An 18369-nucleotide genomic window follows, 5' to 3' on the forward strand; every position below is an offset into this window, starting at 1 on the left:
TGTTTATGTCATTACTAGCACAAAAAGTGTAAAGGAGAACGAAATAACTGTTACTCTGGATCCAATGCAGCATAAAAAAACACAATAAAATAAAGAAAACAATAATAGAAACACAATAAATATAAATAAATAAATAAGATATCATATTCATGGATAGATTGTATGCCCATAAAGTGACACTGGGTACAGGAGTTTCTGTACACAAGGTGACTCTGACAGCTAATGATGAAGTAGCGGTGGTGGGTTAGTGAGTGGAGGTATTGATCAGTTTTACTGCTGGAAGAGAAGTAACTGTTTTTTTTTTGCAGAAAGTATCTGCAGAATCTCTCGTGTTTGTGAAACGGATAAGCAGCGCTCGCCAGCGGCGTTGCGGAGGTCGGCAGGAGCGTGCGCCGGGCCGCGCTGCGCGTCATCGTCAGGCACTGCGCGCACGGTGGCGCCTCGGCTCCATTTGCCTGTTAGTGCTGGGGTCTCTCTGCGCTTGGCGTGCTGAGGACCAGTAGATTTGCGAATGCCAGTCCACGGTACAAATGCACAAAATGATGAACCGTATGTCCAAGCTTCTCGGGATGCAGACACCAGGCATTGAATGTAACAACTGAATAATTAAAAAAACACACAACCGCTTGAGGTGAGTGGAAGTTGTATTCAATTGAGGATCAACTATGTAGTAGTATCTACTGTTGGGCTTTTGATTGCAGGGTTGGAGATTGCATATTCTGTACACTATCTGCTTGTTGTTGACACTGTTTTAGGAGATATAAAATCTGCTTTTGGAAATTACGCCGATGTGACACCCTGTTACACGGGACGCTGTAAATGTGGTGAAAAATAGCCCTTTCTATCATAAGACTTTAGTTGACTTCAGCTTTACCATGGCAACGTAATTGTAAGACAGTACACTACGTGACCTTGCTTCAATGGAGAATTTGGACAGGAATTCGATATGATGACCTCATCTGAGTTGGAAATAATTAAAATTGCCAATAGCGAAGTGAAATATAAATTTGTTGCGTCCCGAATGCTTTCAGTATTTGGAGAATGCTAATTCACTTATTTTGAAATGTTGTCATCCATGGTTATAAACAGTTTAAATTTAAAGCCTGTTCCAATTTCAACTTGTACCAGTCAATCACATTATACAACAGGAATTAATTTTCAGTTTTCAGTTACATTAGAGAGCTGGCAAACGTTTTGGGTATTTTGTCCAATTTATATAATTTATTATTGAGCTAGAATGTAAAACGTCACTGCAGAGTACAGACCCTTTGGCCCATGATGTGGTGCTGACTTTTTAACCCACTCTGAGATCAATCTAACCCTTCCCACTGACAGAGTTCTCTGGTTTTCTATCATCCATGTGTCTCAGAGTTTCTTAAATACCTGTAAGGTATCTGCCTGTACCATCACCCCTGCGAGGCATTCCATGCACACACTACTCTGTGTAAAAAAAACTATCTCTAATGCCCTTCTGTACTTTCCTCCATTCACCTTAAAATTTAGACATTTCTGCCCTGTGCCTATCCACCTGATCTATGCTTCTTTTTAATTTTGTAGAACTCTATTAAGTCACCTCTCATCCTCCAGTCCAAAGTGAAAAGCCCTAATTCACACAACATCTCCTCACAAGCCATGCTGTCTAATCGAGGCAGCATCCTGGGAAACCTCTGCCCCCTCCCTAAAGATTCCACATCCTTCCTATAATGAGTCAAACTCAAAGTAAGTTTATTAAAAAAGTACATATACAACACTGAGATTCATTTTCTTGTTGGCATGCTCAATAAATCCATTATAGAATAATAACCAGAATAGAATCAATGAAAGACCTCCCCAAATGGGCATTCAATCAGTGTGCAAAAGACAAAAAACTGTGCAAATACAAAAAGAAAGAAAAAAATAATTGTAAATAAATAAATAAGCATTAAATGTCAACCAGAACTGAACACAAAATTCCAAGTGTGCTCTGACCAGAATTCAGAATTAGAATCAAGTTTAATATCACTAGTATGTGTTATGAAAGTTTTATCGAGCTGCAGCATTACCTTGTGGCTCTTGAGATCTTGAAGTTGTGATGTCCTGTGTTACAATCGAAACTACAGCGTCTCTGCTGCGGGGAAGGCCAGGTCTGTTTTTGAGAGCCTCTTGGCTTTGAGGACAGCTTGCTTCCACTTCAGTTCAGTCGGTTCTGGGATGGGAAAGAGTCCTGTGATGCACCCGAAGATGTAGTTACGGGTGGGTCGTAACAGAGCCACACACACAAAACGCTGGAGGGACTCACAGGCCAGGCAGCATCCATGTGGAGGAATAAACTGTTGATGTTTTGGGCTGAAACTCTATATTCAGGAGCCCATGAACTCTGCCTCACTATTTTGCTGTCTGTGGCTGTGGATTCCCTTCTGGAGACTCCGCCATTCATGTTCTATGTAATATTTGTTTATTATTGTTTGCACAATTTGTTCTTTTTTCACACATTGGGAGTATGACAGTCCTTGTGGTGTTCTTTTTTCCATGGACTCTATTGTGTTTCTTTGTTTTGTGGTTGCCTGCAAGATGAATCTCAGGGTTGTATATGGTATATATACTTCAATAATAAATGTACTTTGAACGTTATTTATATATATATTTCCTACTGCACCTTGTAGTGATTTTTAATGTATTGCACTGTACTATTGCCATCCTATGTTGAGTTCAACACTCCAGTTCAAGTTCAAAGTTCAACTGTGACTGGCAACCCCTGCGAGGCTGCTGGTGCCAGACTGTATCAGTCCCTGCTGACCTTTTGGATTCATGAGCTGCGTGGAGAGGGGGAGCCTGGTATACGAGCAACAGCTTGCTCTCTATATCGTATCACCTGGACTTGTGTACCCAGACAGTTCAGATGCTACGTCCATGTTCGACTGACCTCTGGAGTCCCACAACTGCTGTAAAACCACACGTTTCACAACGCACAGTATATCAGTGATAATAAACTTGATTCTGATTTTGATTTGTGTGTGTTACTCAAGATTCCCAGAATCTGCGGATTCTCCTGTGTCTCTGTGGTGCTTAACATGTTTGGGGGCGAGATAGTTTGGGATATCATGTGCTTCTCTTTCGATTTGTGAATGGGCTCAGTGTTTGCGATGATATGACGATAGGTGGAGGGGCAGGTAATGTTGAGGAAGCAGGGTCCCTGAGGAACGTTTGATGACCCTGAGCCTGTAATTGCAGGAGTTTAAAAGAATGGGGGGGGGTGGTGGAATCTCATTGCAACCTATCAGATGGTGAACGGCCTTGACAGAGTGGATGTGGACATAGGAAACCATATGTTTCCTTTTTCGGGGAGATGGGGCTCATTAACCTGGGAAGGCACTCCATCTAAGAGAGGGAAAACTCTGATTTCAAACCTCCGCTGCCTTGCGGCCATACCCACCCATGGGAAAGGCTTCGGGAGTAAACCCTGAGGACAAATCCGGAGCTGGGGTCCCTAAGGCAGTCCGACGTTGCCTTCAACCTCATTCTGGCAGCTCCTGCGACGCCACTGGTGCCAAGCTGTTATCGGCTCTTGCCCTTCCCTTGGACAACATCAGTATCGTGAAGAGGGGAGACTTGCTGCTTGGGCAACTGCCGGTCTTCCATACAACCTTGCCCAGGCCTGCGCCCTGGAGAACCATTTCCAGGTGCAGATCCATGGTCTCGCGAGACTAACGGATGCCAGCACCATGTTTTCTATAGTGGGGGAGTCTTAAGACCTGAGGACGCAGCCTCAAGAATAGTTACATCCATTTAGAACGAAAATGAGGAGGAATTTCTTTAGCTAGACCATGGTAATCTGTGGAATTCATTCATTGCACAGATGGAGGCCAAGTCTTTGGGTATATTTAAGATGGAGGTTAATAGGTTCTTGATTAAAAGTTACGCGGAGAAGGCAGGAGAATGGGGTTGACAGCTGTAATGGAATGGCAGAACAGACTCAATGGGCCAAATGGCCCAATTTTGCTCCTTTGTCATATGGCCTTATGGTGTTATATATCCATAAAATATGTTGTTTTGTGCAGCAGAACATTGCAATACATAATAAAAACTGTAAATTACAGTAAATATATGCATGTATATTTAAAAAAGTTAAATAGTGCAAAAAGAGGGAAAAAAAAGTAGTGAAAGTAGTGTTCATAGGTTGATATTCCACTTAGAAATCGGATGGCAGAGGGGAAGAAGCTGTTCCTGAATCACTGAGCGTGTGCCTTCAGGAGTCTGTAGCTCCTCCTTGATGATGAGCTCCTCCTCAATGAGAAGAGGGCTTGTCCTGGGTGACGGGGGTCCTTAATGGTGAATGCAGCCTTTTCAGGCAGTGCTCCTTGAAGATGTCCTGAAAGCTGGGAAGGCCAGAGCCACGATGGAGATGCTTGACTTCACAGCTTTCTGCAGCCGTTTTTGATCCTGTGCAGTGGCTCCACCCCAAACCAGAAATAAGTAGTGCAAAAAAGAGAGCAAAAACAGAAAAAAATAGCGAGGTGGTGTCCATTCAGAAATCTGATCAAAGTTCAAAGTAAAATTTATTATCAGAGTACATATATGTCGCCACATACAACCCTGAGATTCTTTTTCTGCGGGCATACTTAGCAAATCTGTTGAACAGTAACTGTAAACAGGATCAAAGCACACCGAATTGTGAAAATGCTGATATAAATAAATAGCAATAAATGGTGAGCATGAAATAACAAGATAAAAGAGTGTAGTTATCCCCTTTTGTTGAAGAGCCTGTGATGGTTGAGGGGTAGTAACTGTTCTTGGACATGGCAGTGCAAGTCCTGAGGCTCTTGTACTTTCTACCGAATGGCAGCTGTGAGAAAAGAGCATGGCCTGGGTGGTGAGGATCTTTGATGATGGATGCTGTTTTTCTACAGCAATGTTTCATGTAGATATGCTGAATAGTTGGGAGGGTTCTACCCATGACGTACTGGGCTGAATCCACTACTTTTTGTAGATTTTCTGCTGAAAGGCATTGGTGTTCCCATACCAGCCTGTAATACAGCCAGTCAGCACAATCTTCACCACACATCCAAAGAAATTTGCCAAGGTTTTTGATGACACGCCAAATCTCTGCAAAATTCTGAGGGAGTAGAGGTGCTGTTCTGCTTTCTTCACAATTATGATAGGTCCAGAAGTTACTGACCCTCTCCACCTCTGATCCTCTGATGAGTTCTGGCTCATGGACCTCTGGTTTCCCTCTTCTGAAGTCTGCAATCAGTTCCTTGGTCTTACTGACATTGAGTGAGAAGCTGTTGTTATGACATCACCCAGCAAAGTTATCAATCTCCCTGCTGTATGCTGATTAATCACCACCTTTGACACAGCCCACAACAGTGGTGTCATCAGCAGACTTGTATATGGTGTTGGAGCTGTACTTAGCCATGCAGTCAAAAGTACGTGGAGCAGGGGGCTAAGCACACGTCCCAGTCGTGCTCTTGTGCTGATGGAGATTGTGGGGATCCATTCACAAACAAGAGAAAATCTGTTGATGCTGGAAATCCAAGGAACACACTCAAAGTGCTGGAGTTTCGGGCCAAAACCCTTCGGTAGGACTGGGGAGGTGTTTTTGCCAATCTGGACTGGCTGGGGTCTACAAGTGAGGAAGTCCAGGATCTAATTGTACAAGGGGGTATTAAGGCTCAGGTATTGGAGTGTACTCAATAGTTTTAAGGGAATAATGGTGTTAAATGCTGAGCTGAAATTGATAAACAGCATCCTGATATCCGCACCTTTGCCCTCCAGATATTCCACGGTTGTGTGAAGAGCCAATGGAAGAAGTTGTTCCCAAAATGTTGAGAGTGTGACTTCAGGAATGGTTTTAACTGTATTTCGAGGGGTGTAAATATGTGCTGGTGTCAACTTGGGAGCTTGTCACTGGGTGATGTTTCTGTAAACTGACAACTGCTTGCAAATACTGAGATACAGCCCTTGCAGAAAGCTCAGATTACGCAAGGCTTGTCTTTTTAATAAGCGTTCATTTACAACTTTAAAGAATGGCATGTTCTGAAGGCAAGATGTTCTTGGATCTGGACATTGATAGGTGTGAGTATTTAGAAGGATCTGTGTATTCAACCAACACCAACTCTGGAATTTTCGCACTTACTGTCTTTACAAACTGACAGGGAATAGAATGTAAATTGCTAATTTGTGAGGGCAATTTGTTCACAGAACCTCAGACTGAATGAATCTCTGCTAAATGTCTGATTCAGTGTTGGAAGTGTGTGAGAGAATCTTCCCAAATGGTTCAATAATGTATTGTGAAACCATATGCCGCCTTCTAACTTTGGACAGAGTTGGCATGGTAGCTTAGCGGTTAGCGCAGTCTCTTTACAGCACCAGTGATTACCGGCTGGGGCTTGATTCCCACTACTCTCTGAGTTTGTACGTTCTCCCGTGATCGTGCGGTTTCTTCCGCCTACTCCGGTTTCCTTCCGCATTCCAAAGTAATCCGAGTTAGGGATCGTGAGTTGTGGGTATGCACAGGAAGCATGGCAACACCTGAGGGGCTGCCCCCAGCACAATCCTCGGACTGTGTTAGTCGTTGATGCAGAAGGTGCATTTCATTATGTGCTCCAGTGTACGTGTGACAAATAAAGCTGATCTTACGCAACATGCTGGAGGAGCTCTGCATTTCGGGCAGCATCCATGGATATGAACAAATAGTCGACGTTTTTAGCCGAGACCCTTCTTCAGGATCAGAAAGGAAGTGGGAAGATGCCAGAATAAAAAAGGTGTGTGGTGGGGGGGGGGGAAGCCAGGTGAGTGGGAAAGGTCAGGGACTGGAGAGAAAGGAATTTGACAGGAGACGAGAGTGGACCATAGGAGAAATTGAAGGAGGGGACCCAGGGGGAGGTGATAGGCAGGTGAGGAGAGGTAAGCGGCTAGAGTGGCGAATAGAGGAAGAGGCGAGGGGGAGGGAATATTTGTATATTATTTTAACTTGGGAATTCTAAGATACATGAAATGAAATCTAAGAAACGGATACCTTGGATGTATTGCAGCAGCACGATTTAATCATTGAGGAAGACAGATTAAAAGATCATTGTTTTCTTTTTGATACAACAGCGTTTCCACAGGACTCCTCCATGGACAGCCCCAAGCCCGGCTGTGGGAGGAGGAGGATTGAGCATGGGGCTAGCGTTCCCACCCTGTAAAAATCCAGAGCTACAAACACGACAACAGAAACTCCGGAGAGAGGAAGGATCTTCACCTAGGCTGCAGCTTTTAAAGCCTGAAAGACTGGCCCATCAGAGAGGATTCTGCCAGGCTTCCTTCAGTGGCCTATGCCCCAGTAGGTGTGATGAGTTTAGGGAGTAGAAGACATTTTCACCTGTGTGTTGTCAATAGTGTTCATTGTTAATCGTTGCTGTGGCGTGAATGTGTAGGTGTTGACGAATAACAGAAGAACCTGCATCCGCTGCTTCCACTGGCATTTGTGCCACACTCACACCACCCTCTGAATGAAGATGTTTCCCCTTAAACATCTTACCTTTCACCTTTAACCCCTGACCTCATGTCCTGGTCTTATCTGACTTCAGTGGAAACTGCCTTCTTGCATTTACCCTGTCTATCATCACCATCATCCCGTGCTGTGTTGTATGATGTGGGCGATCATGATCTTTCCATGACCATGATTTTTCTTGGCAAATTTTTCTACAGAAGTGGTTTGCCATTGCCCTCTTCTGGACAGTGTCTTTACAAGACAGGTGACCTCGGCCATTATCAATACTCTTCAGAGATTGTCTGCCTGGCGTCACTGGTCGCATAACCAGGACCTGTGATTTGCACCGGCTGCTCATATGACCATCCACCACCTGCTCCCTTGGCTTCATGTGACTCTGATCGGGAGGACTAAGTAGGTGCTACACCTTGCCCAAGGGTGGCCTGCAGGCTAGTGGAGGGAAGGAGCACCTTACACCTCCTTTGGTGGAGATGTATCTTCACCCCGGCACCCAACCCTCTTTACACCAGTCATGATTTTGTACTGCTATCAAATCTCCCTTCATTCTCCTACGGTCAAGAGAATAAAGTCCTAACCTATTCAACTTTTCACTATAACTCAGGTCCTCAGGTTCTGGCAACATCCTTGTAAATTTCGCTGTACTCTCTTTCAATCTTATTGATATCTAGGTGAGAAGTGGAACCAGGTAAGGGAATGTGGTTGGCCTGAAATTGGAAAATTCAACATTGTAGATTCAATGTTGGGTTGCAGATTATCCAGTTGGAGTATGGAGGGACTTCCTTTCTAGTTTGTGTCTGGCCTTATCTCAGTGAAACAGGCTGAGGACAGACAGGTTGCACGTGGATGGAATGTGGAGTTGAAATGACATGAAACCAGGAGGTCAGGACAGTCACTGGCAGCTCAGCTTTTTTGAACTACACTCCTGAACTGTGGAACACAATAAGTAAAATGATAAGGGACGTCGACTCAGTTGACACTGGTAAATGCCAGCTCCAAATCCACTGTATTTATTTAGCCTTGCTTTTAACTAAGATTTTGACAGACAGAGTACCTGGCTAAGTACTAAAGACCTTTGCTGATTTACTGACAAGGGTGTTCACTGAGATCTTTAACTTCTCACTTTAGCAGTCTGATGTACTCGCTTAATTTGAACAGGCTTCAATTATTCCAGTACCTGAGAAGAACGTGGTGACCTGCCTCGATGGCTATCATTCAGTAGCACTTACCGTACATTCACAGCTTTGAAGTGTTTTAAGAGGTTGGTGATGAAACATATCAACTCCTGCCTGAGCAGCAAATTGCATCCTCTCTAATTTACCCTACCGGAGGAACAGGTCCACAGCAGATGTCACCTCATTGGCTCTTCACTCAATCCTGGAACGTCTGGACAGCAAATGTGCAATCGTCAGGGTGCTCTTTATCAGAATCATCACCGGCATGTGACGTGAAATTTGTTAACTTAGCGGCAGCAGTTCAATGCAATACGTAATCTAGCAGAGAAAAAAGCATAATAATAAATAAAATTAAAACAATAATAATCAATAAACAAGTAAATCAATTACATATATTGAATAGATTTTTTAAAAAGTGCAAAAACAGAAATACTGTATATTTTTTAAAAAAGCGAGGTTGTGTCTAAAGATTCAATGTCCATTTAGGAATCAGATGGCAGAGGGGAAGAAGCTGTTCCTGAATCGCTGAGTGTGTGCCTTCAGGCTTCTGTACCTCTTTCCTGATGGTAACAGTGAGAAAAGGGCATGGCTTTATTGACTACACTTGGCATTCAATACCATCATCCGCTCAAAACTAATGAATAAGCTCCAAGAACTTGACTTCAACATTTCCTTGTGCAATTGGATCCTTGCTTTTCTCACTTGCAGACCCAGTCAGTTCAGACTGGCCATAACATCTCCTCCATGATCTCCATCACCACAAGACAGTGTGCTTAGCCCCCTGCTCCACTAACTTTACACTTACGGACTGTGTGGCTAAGCACAGCTCCAATGTCATATTATATTCAGGTCAGGTCACTCATCTGAGTGCTACTGGTACCATGTAACCCAGTACTACCTGTCGCATGGTCGAGTGGTCGGCGACTAAACCGGTTCCCCCACCAGGCTTGCCTGTGAGGAGGGTGGCTAGACACCCTGCAGGACGAAAAACAAGACCTGTCAAAGGGTGGATGAACCCTCTCGTAGGGTCAATGGCCATCTAGCAAACAGGTACCATGACGTGCGGAAAGGGCATCGCTTGCATCGAAGCTTGGTCTGGCCATTCAGTGCAACAGAACTTTCCCCAGCCGTCTTGGACCCCACCATGCCGCTGGATCAGGGAGGGGATGTCGAGAGGGTGGGTCTGGACCTGTGCAACCCCCTACTCACGTAAAATCCATTCACACACTCACTGTTCCTTTCTGAGGAGTAGGGTACCACCCCACTAACTGACTGAAAGGAACCATCATCGTCCTATGGGGTGGGGAGAGAGAGAGAGAGAGAGATATCTGTGAGATTCATTTTCTTGCAGGCATCTACAGGAAGAATAAAGAAATCAATAGAATTTACAAAGTATACAAACCAAGACTGACAAACAACCAATGTTCAATATACAACCATGAATATTCTCAGGGTGACAAACCCCTGCCCCTCCTTTACCAAAGGAAGTGGCGAGTGAGTGTACGTCTGTGGTCTCCTGTATGTTCATAACTAATCCACTTCAAGGTTCAACGTGTTGTGTATTAAAGATGGTCTTCTGCACACCACTGTTATAATGCGTGGTTACTATCCTGTAACCTTCCTGTCAGCTAAGACCATAAGGTATAGGTGCAGAATTAGGCCATTTGGCCCTTCGAGTCTGCTCCACCATTTCATCATGACTGATCCAATTTTCCTCTCAGCCCCAATCTCCTGCCTTCTCCCGATATCCCTTCATGCCCTCACCAATCAAGAATCTATTAACCTCTGCCTTAAATATACATAAAGACTTGGCCTCCACAGCTGCCTGTGGCAAAGAATTCCACAGATTCAGCACTCCTTGGCTAAAGAAATTCCTCCACATCTCCATTCTAAAAGGACACCCCTCTATTCTGAGGCTGTGTCCTCTGATCTTAGACTCTCCTACCATAGGAAACATCCTCTCCATATCCACTCTATCAAGGCCTTTCACCATTCGAAAGGTTTCAATGAGGTCACCCCTCATTCTTCTGAATTTTAGTGAATACAGACCATCAACAGCCATCAAACGCTCTTCATATGACAAGTCATTAAATCCTGGAATCACTTTCGTGAATCTCCTTTGAACCTTCTTCAATTTCAGCACACCCTTTCCAAGATAAGAGACCCAGAACTACTCATAATACTCCAAGTGAGGCCTCACCAGTGTTTTATGAAGTGTCAATGTTACATCTTTGCTTTTATATTGTAGTCCTCTTGAAATTAATGCTAACGTTGTATTTGCCTTCCTCACTACAGACTCAACCTGCACATTAACCTTTAGGGAATCCTGCGTGAGCACTCCCAAGTCCCTTTGCACCTCAGTTTTTTTGTATTTTCTCTCTGTTGAGAAAATAGTCAACGCTTTCATTTCTTCTACCAACGTGTAAGACCGTGCACTGTATATCATCTGCCATTTCTTTGCCCATTCTCCTAATGTCTAAGTCCTTCTGTAGCCCCTCTGCTTCCTCAAAACTACCTCCACCTATCTTGATATCTTCTGCAAATTTTGCAACAAAGTCATCAATTCCATCTTCCAAATCATTGCCATATAACGTAAAAAGAATCGATTCCAACACGGACCCCATGGAACACCACTAGTCACTGGAAGCCAACCAGAAAAGGATCCCTTTCTTCCCACTCTTTGCCTCCTGTCAATCAGCCACTGCTTTATCCATGTTAGAATCTTTCCTGTAATACCATGGGCTCATAGCTTATTAAGCAGTCTCATGTGTGGCACCTTGTCAAAGGTCTTCTAAAAGTGCAAGTACACAACATCAACTGATTCTCCTTTGTCTATCCTAATTGTTATTTTTTCAAAGAATTCCAACAGATTTTGTCAGGCAAGATTTTCCCTTGAGGAAACCATGCTGACTGGCCTATTTTATCATGTGCCTCCAAATGCCTTGAGACCTTATCAATAATCGACTCCAACATCTTTCCAACCACTGAGGTCAGACTAACTGGTCTATAGTTTCCTTTCTTCTGCCTCTCTCCCTTCTTGAAGAGTGGAGAGACATTTGTAATTTTCCAGTCTTCAGGAAAGGTTCCAGAATCTAGTGATTATTAAAAAAATCATTACTAATGCCTCCACAGTCTCTTCAGCCACCTCTTTCAGAACCCTAGGGTGTACATCATCTGGTCCAGGTGAATTATCAACCTTCAGACCTTTCAGTTTCCCAAGACTCTTTTCTCTACTAATAGCAACTTCACACACTTCATCACTCCTGACACCTGGACTTTCCGCCAAACTGCTAGTGTCTTCCACAGTGAACACTGATGCCAAACGCTTATTCAGTTTGTCGGATTTCACTTAATAGTCACGGTTGTGTCATCTTGCCTTTAAAATACTTCTTCCTCTTTTGGAAGTATATATCCTGTGCCTTCTGTATTGATTCCAAAAATTCCAGCCATTGCTTTTCCAATCAGTTCTGGCCAATTCCTTTCTCATGCCTTTGTATTCCCTTTACTCCACTGTAATACGGATACATCTTACGTTAACTTCTCCTTTTCAAAATTCTGGGTGATTTCGATCATATTATGATCACTTTCCCCTAAGGGTTCTTTTACCTTAAGCTCTCTAGTCAATTCCCTATCATTGCACAATATCCAATCCAGAATAGCTGATCCCCTAGTGGGCTCAACAATGAGCCTTTCTTAAAAAAAGCCAGTTTGTAAACATTCCAGAAATTCCCACTCTTGGAATCCAGCACCAACCTGATTTTCCCAATCTCCCTGTACATTGAAATCCCCCATGATCATTGTAACATTGCCCTTTTGACATGCATTTTCTGTCTCCCTTTGTAATTTGTAGACTACATCCTTACTACTGCTTGGGGAGTCTGTATATAACTCCTATCAGGGTACAGTTCCTTAGTTCTATCCTCATTGATTTAACACCTTCCGACACTATGTCGCCTCTTTCTATTCATTTGATTTCATTTTTTTATGAACAGAGCAATGCCTCCCCTTCTGCCTGTCCTTTCGATACAATGTGTATCCTTGGATATTAAGCTCCCTGCTATAATCTTCTTGCAGCCATGATTCAGTGATGCCTACATGCCTACCTGCAACTGTGTCTCAAGTTCATTTACCTTATTCCGTATACTGCGCGCATTCAAATATAACACCCTCACCCTTTTCGACATTGTCCACCTTTTACGTTGCAACTCATCCCGCTGACTGCAATTTTGCCCTATCATCAGCCTCTCCTTGCTAGGAGTCTCACTACACATTGCCTCCTTTTGTAAACCAACTACCTCATCCTCAGCACTATCACTCCAGTTCCCACCCCCCCGCCAAATGAGTTTAAACCCTATCCAACCTGCCTGCAAGTATTTTGGACCCCCTCGGGTCCAGGTAATACCCATCCCTTTTCTACAGGCCACACCTTCCTCAGAAGAGATCCTAATGATCCATAAGTCTGAACCCCTGCCCCTGCACCAGTTCCTCAGCCGCACATTCTCCTGGCACGTGGTACAGGCAGCAATTCAGAGATTAGTACCCTATAGTTCCTCCTTCTCAGCTTTCTACCTAGATTCCTAAAATCTCTCTTCAGGACTTCCTCACCTTGTCTACCTATGTCATTGGTACCAATATACACCAGGACATCCGGCTGCTCACCATTGCCCTTGAAGATGGCATGGATCTGATTCCGGCACCAGGAAGGCAACATACCTTCTGGATGTCTTTGTCGTGCCCATGGAACCTTGTGTCTTTTCCCCTGAGTAAGGAATCTCCTGTAAACACTGCAGCCCTCTTCACCTCTTTGCTCTTCTGAGCCAAGCACCAGACTCGGTGCTAGAGACCCGGTCACTGTGGCTCCCCCAGTAGGTTGTCCCTCTCAATAGAATGTAAAGTGGTATACTGTTATTGAGGTGAATGGCCACAGGTGTACTCTGCACTGGCTGTGCATTTCCCCTCCTCCTGACAGTCACATAGTTGCCTGTGTCCTGAAACCCAGGGGAAACTACCTCCCAGAGGCTCCTGTCTGTTACCTCCTCATTCTCCTGAAGGTTATCGAGCTGCAGCTCCAGTTCCTGATACGTTCTGTCAGGAGCTGCAACTCAGTGCACCTGGTGGAGATGTGTTTATCTGGGAGACTGGACATTTCCCAGGCTTTCCACATCCTGTACACGGTGCAGAACACTGCCCTTGGAGCCATTCTCACTCGGATGGCAGGGGATGGGAACCAGGATGACAGAGCTGAGGACGAGCCAGCAGGTTTACAAGTAGATAATGGGTGTAACATGACTGTAAGGAAGGACAAGCCAATGACTGGGTACAGATGCAGAAAGAGTAACGAGTTAAATTGCAGCATAGAGGCAAGATTCAAAAGGGTGAAGAATGCAGGACTGAAGGTCGAGTTGCTGCCACGTGATTGGGTGATTTAGATATTTGAATCAGTGAGTGTACAAGTGTACCTAATAATGTGGCCACTGAGTGTACATTTAGTGCTGCACACTAATTAACATTAAGATCTGCTCAGCTTCGAGGTGTTGATGGGAGGAGTGCAGTTGCTGAGAAATTATAGTTTGTGGACAATGTATAATATTCTATAATATAATGGACATTGTGTAAGACATTAAAACCACACACACATATACACACACACACACACAAACACACACACACACACACACACTATGTTGGAATCATGTTGCACCCCAAGCAATAATAAAGACCGTAAAGGAATGAATGTTAAACACAGATATTCTAGATAATAAATTTATTTTGAACTTATAAGGCATTCATATTATGTATAAACTAACAGGTAACTATTTATATCTTGGTGTTGATGTGAGATGTGAAAACTAGTCAGAGCAAACTGGCTGCTGGTGTGGTGGATTTCAGACCTCTGAGCCTGTCTTTTCAAGATATGTTTTGATAAGGGAATTCATTGTTGTTACTAGAGTCAGAGTCATGGAACACTACAGCACAGAAACAGACCCTTTGGCCCATCTAGTTCATGCTGAACTATTACTTTGCCTGCTCCTATCGACTTGCAGCCGTGCCATACCCCTCCCATCCATGTACCTATCCAAATTTCTCTTAAACGTTGAAATTGACCCTGCATCCATCATTTGCGCTGGCAGCTCGTTCCACTATCTCACCACCCTATGAATGAAGAAGTTTCCCCTCATGTTCCCTTTAAACTATTCACATTTCACCACTAACCCATGACCTTGAGCTGAAGTCTAGTATTTAAAATAACTTTAAAAAAAGTTAATTCTAGATCGGCGGTTCCATTTAAGCTGCCAGCTCCTTCACTTACAGAAACATCAAGTGAAATAATTTTCAACTAATCTGCAACTTAAGTCAAGTGTGAATTCCTCCGAGGGGTTGTACTGGTAGATCTTTAGGTGATCGTAGAGGCTGATCCAGGATCCGTGTATTCAGAGAGGCTGATCCAGGATCCGTGTATTCAGAGGGGCTGATCCAGGATCCGTGTATTCAGAGGGGCTGATCCAGGATCCGTGTATTCAGAGGGGCTGATCCAGGATCCTTGTATTCAGAGAGGCTGATCCAGGATCCTTGTATTCAGAGAGGCTGATCCAGGATCCTTGTATTCAGAGAGGGTGATCCAGGATCCATGTATTCAGAGAGGGTGATCCAGGATCCTTGTATTCAGAGAGGGTGATCCAGGATCCTTGTATTCAGAGAGGGTGATTCAGGATCCGTGTATTCAGAGGGAGTGATCCAGGATCCGTGCATTCAGAGAGGCTGATCCAGGATCCGTGTATTCAGAGAGGCTGATCTAGGATCCGTGTATTCAGAGAGGCTGATCCAGGATCCTTGTATTCAGAGAGGCTGATCCAGGATCCGTGTATTCAGAGAGGCTGATCCAGGATCCGTGTATTCAGAGGGGGTGATGCAGGATCCGTGTATTCAGAGGGGGTGATCCAGGATCCGTGTATTCAGATAGGCTGATCTAGGATCCGTGTGTTCAGAGAGGCTGATCCAGGATCCTTGTATTCAGAGAGGCTGATCCAGGATCCATGTATTCAGAGAGGGTGATCCAGGATCCTTGTATTCAGAGAGGCTGATCCAGGATCCATGTATTCAGAGAGGCTGATCCAGGATCCGTGTATTCAGAGGGGGTGATCCAGGATCCGTGTATTCAGAGGGGGTGATCCGGGATCCGTGTATTCAGAGAGGCTCCTGCACCCCCTTGCCACCTCTGATCGCCACAGGATGTCCAGGTGGATTCCCTGAATAGAGAGCACCACTTCGTTTAATGTGTGGGCACTGGTGCCCAGGCAGCCACCGCACTGTCCTGGACGGGTCAGGGTCAGAGTCCAATGGCATGGAATGCCGGATGACTGAGGACCCTTCTCTGCTGCAGCCTCCTCCGTTGTGACGTGTCATTGTCTCCCGCCAACTCCACCATTGAGGTCGTGATTGGATTGCTCTTTGTCTGGAATCTCTCTCTTGACCTTACTGCCATGGATGACCCTACTAAGCTCCAGATGGCATTGCTTTCGAGATCTCAGGAACTCGCAAGCTTCCCCACCACGATAAGATGATCCTTCAGCTAATCCAAGACACAGAACATTGGACAGATTAAAGTAAAGCAGCTTTAAGCTACATTTGGTGACTTCAAATCCACAGAATAAAAATAGTGCTTTCCTGGAACTGTAATTCTATTAAAATACGGTGAGCTTATGGCCAGGAGACAAAGACGAGTGAGATCTCCAGACAATAATGTTTCACACACAGAGAAAGCAAATGCGTGATAATGTTGAATGAGGTAAATAAGTGCACAGGTAAGTTTTTAACAGAAGCAGTTTTAAATGTTATTCTCAAAGGATTTTGCAGCTATATTTTGTTATTTTACTTGTCTCTTTGGTTTGCTGTGATTTCTCCTTCAATCACCAGCCTCCACATTCCCACTCAGATTTATTATCACTGTCGTATGTCATGAAATTCGTTGTTTTACGGCGACAGTACAGTGCTATACAAAGGCCTTGGGCACATTACTGTATATAGCGAAGGTGGTTAGACTGTCGCACAGTGCAGTGTTTGTCAACGTGGAGCGGAGACCGAGTTTGTAAATCTGGCAGGAGCAAAGGATTTTGGGAATGGTGCGGGTGGAGTGTCGCGGGAGGAGTGTGGGATGGTGCGGGTGGAGTGTCGCGGGAGGAGTGTGGGATGGTGCGGGTGGAGTGTCGCGGGAGGAGTGTGGGATGGTGCGGGTGGAGTGTCGCGGGAGGAGTGTGGGATGCATGGTAGGGGTGGGGTAGGAGTGTGGCCACACTCAGCTCTGAGACACCAGGCGAGGTCATCTGATTGCAAACAATTGGTTTATTGATCATTACAGAATGTCTCTGTGGTGCTTCCTGCTCCCTCCCCTCTCCCTTCCCCTTATCCCAGCCATAATTCCCGTCTCCCACTCTCAATCCACAATAGAGACCCATATCAGAATCAGGTTTATCATCACTCACATATGTCCTTCATTGATGCTGCCTGACCTGCTGAGTTCCTCCAGCGTTTTGTGTGTATTGCTTTGGATTTTCAGCATCTGCAGAGTCTCATGTGCTTGGAGCTCATTGCCAGAAGCTACATCAGTGTCACAGTCTCCCTGAGTGACACAGTGGGCTCGTTGGGCCAGAAGGCATCTAAGCACGTGCTATCTCCAAATGAACGACTAAATAATTAAATAAACAGTACTAGTTCAGCATCAATATGCTGGATTAATGGAGTCTGAGTGTCAAGATGTGTACGTACTTTTCCATTTTTGTTCCTGGCCTGAGGTATCCACTGTTGCTTTTGAAATACTATTCATCAGGCAGTCTATGTTGTTTGTTTAAAGTTCATAAACAGAGCAGTACCTTGTTGTCATAGCCAGGGGTGGAGATGGGGATAAACATGTGCCTCAAATAGCCTCTGACAACCAAGACCAGCTCATGGCCTTAGAAACATAGAAACATCGAAAACCTACAGCACAATATAGGCCCTTCGGCCCACAATGCTGTGCTGAACATGTACTTACTTTAGAAATTACCTAGGGTTACCCATAGCCCTCTATTTTACTGAGCTCCATGTACCTGTCCAGGAGCCTCTTAAAAGACCCTATTGTTTCCACGTCCACCACCATCACTGGTAGCACATCCCACACACTCACCACTCTCTGCATAAAAAAAAACTAACCCTGACATCTCCTCTGTACCTACTTCCAAGCATCTTAAAACTGTGCCCTCTTGTGCTAGCCATCTCAGCCCTGGGAAAAAGCCTCTGACTATCTACACGAACAATGTCTCTCATCATCTTATACACCTCCATCAGGTCACCTCTCATCCTCCATCGCTGCAAAGAGAAAAGGCCGAGTTCACTCAACCTCTTTTCATAAGGCATGCTCCCCATCCAGGCAAAATCCTGGTAAATCTTCTCTGTACCCTTTCTATAGTTTCCACATTCTTCCTGTAGTGAGGCGACCAGAATTGAGCACAGTACTCCAAGTGGGGTCTGACCAGGATCCTATGTAGCTGTAATGTTACCTTTCAACTCTTAAAGTCGATCCCATGGTTGATGAAGGCCTTCTTAACCACAGGGTCAACCTGCGCAGCAGCTTTGAGTGTCCAATGGACTTGGACCCCAAGATCCCTCTGATCCTCCACACAGCCAAGAGTCTTACCATTAGTAATATATTCATCATACTTGATCTACCAAAATGAACCACTTCACACT

The 18369-nt window shown here is 44.6% G+C and overlaps 1 protein-coding gene across 2 annotated transcripts in view; it reads left to right on the forward strand.

Moving 5' to 3' along the window:
• The first annotated feature begins 446 nt into the window (after positions 1-446).
• Positions 447-18369, forward strand: part of klhl32 (kelch-like family member 32) — a 283337-nt gene continuing 265414 nt past the window's right edge. For both annotated transcript variants that reach the window (XM_072279440.1, XM_072279447.1), the window contains exon 1: positions 447-631. The gene's annotated coding sequence lies outside the window, so the exon portion shown is untranslated. The remainder of the gene's footprint in view (positions 632-18369) is intronic.

This window comes from Mobula birostris, chromosome 2, assembly GCF_030028105.1.
Source record: "Mobula birostris isolate sMobBir1 chromosome 2, sMobBir1.hap1, whole genome shotgun sequence".
NCBI lineage: Eukaryota > Metazoa > Chordata > Chondrichthyes > Myliobatiformes > Myliobatidae > Mobula > Mobula birostris.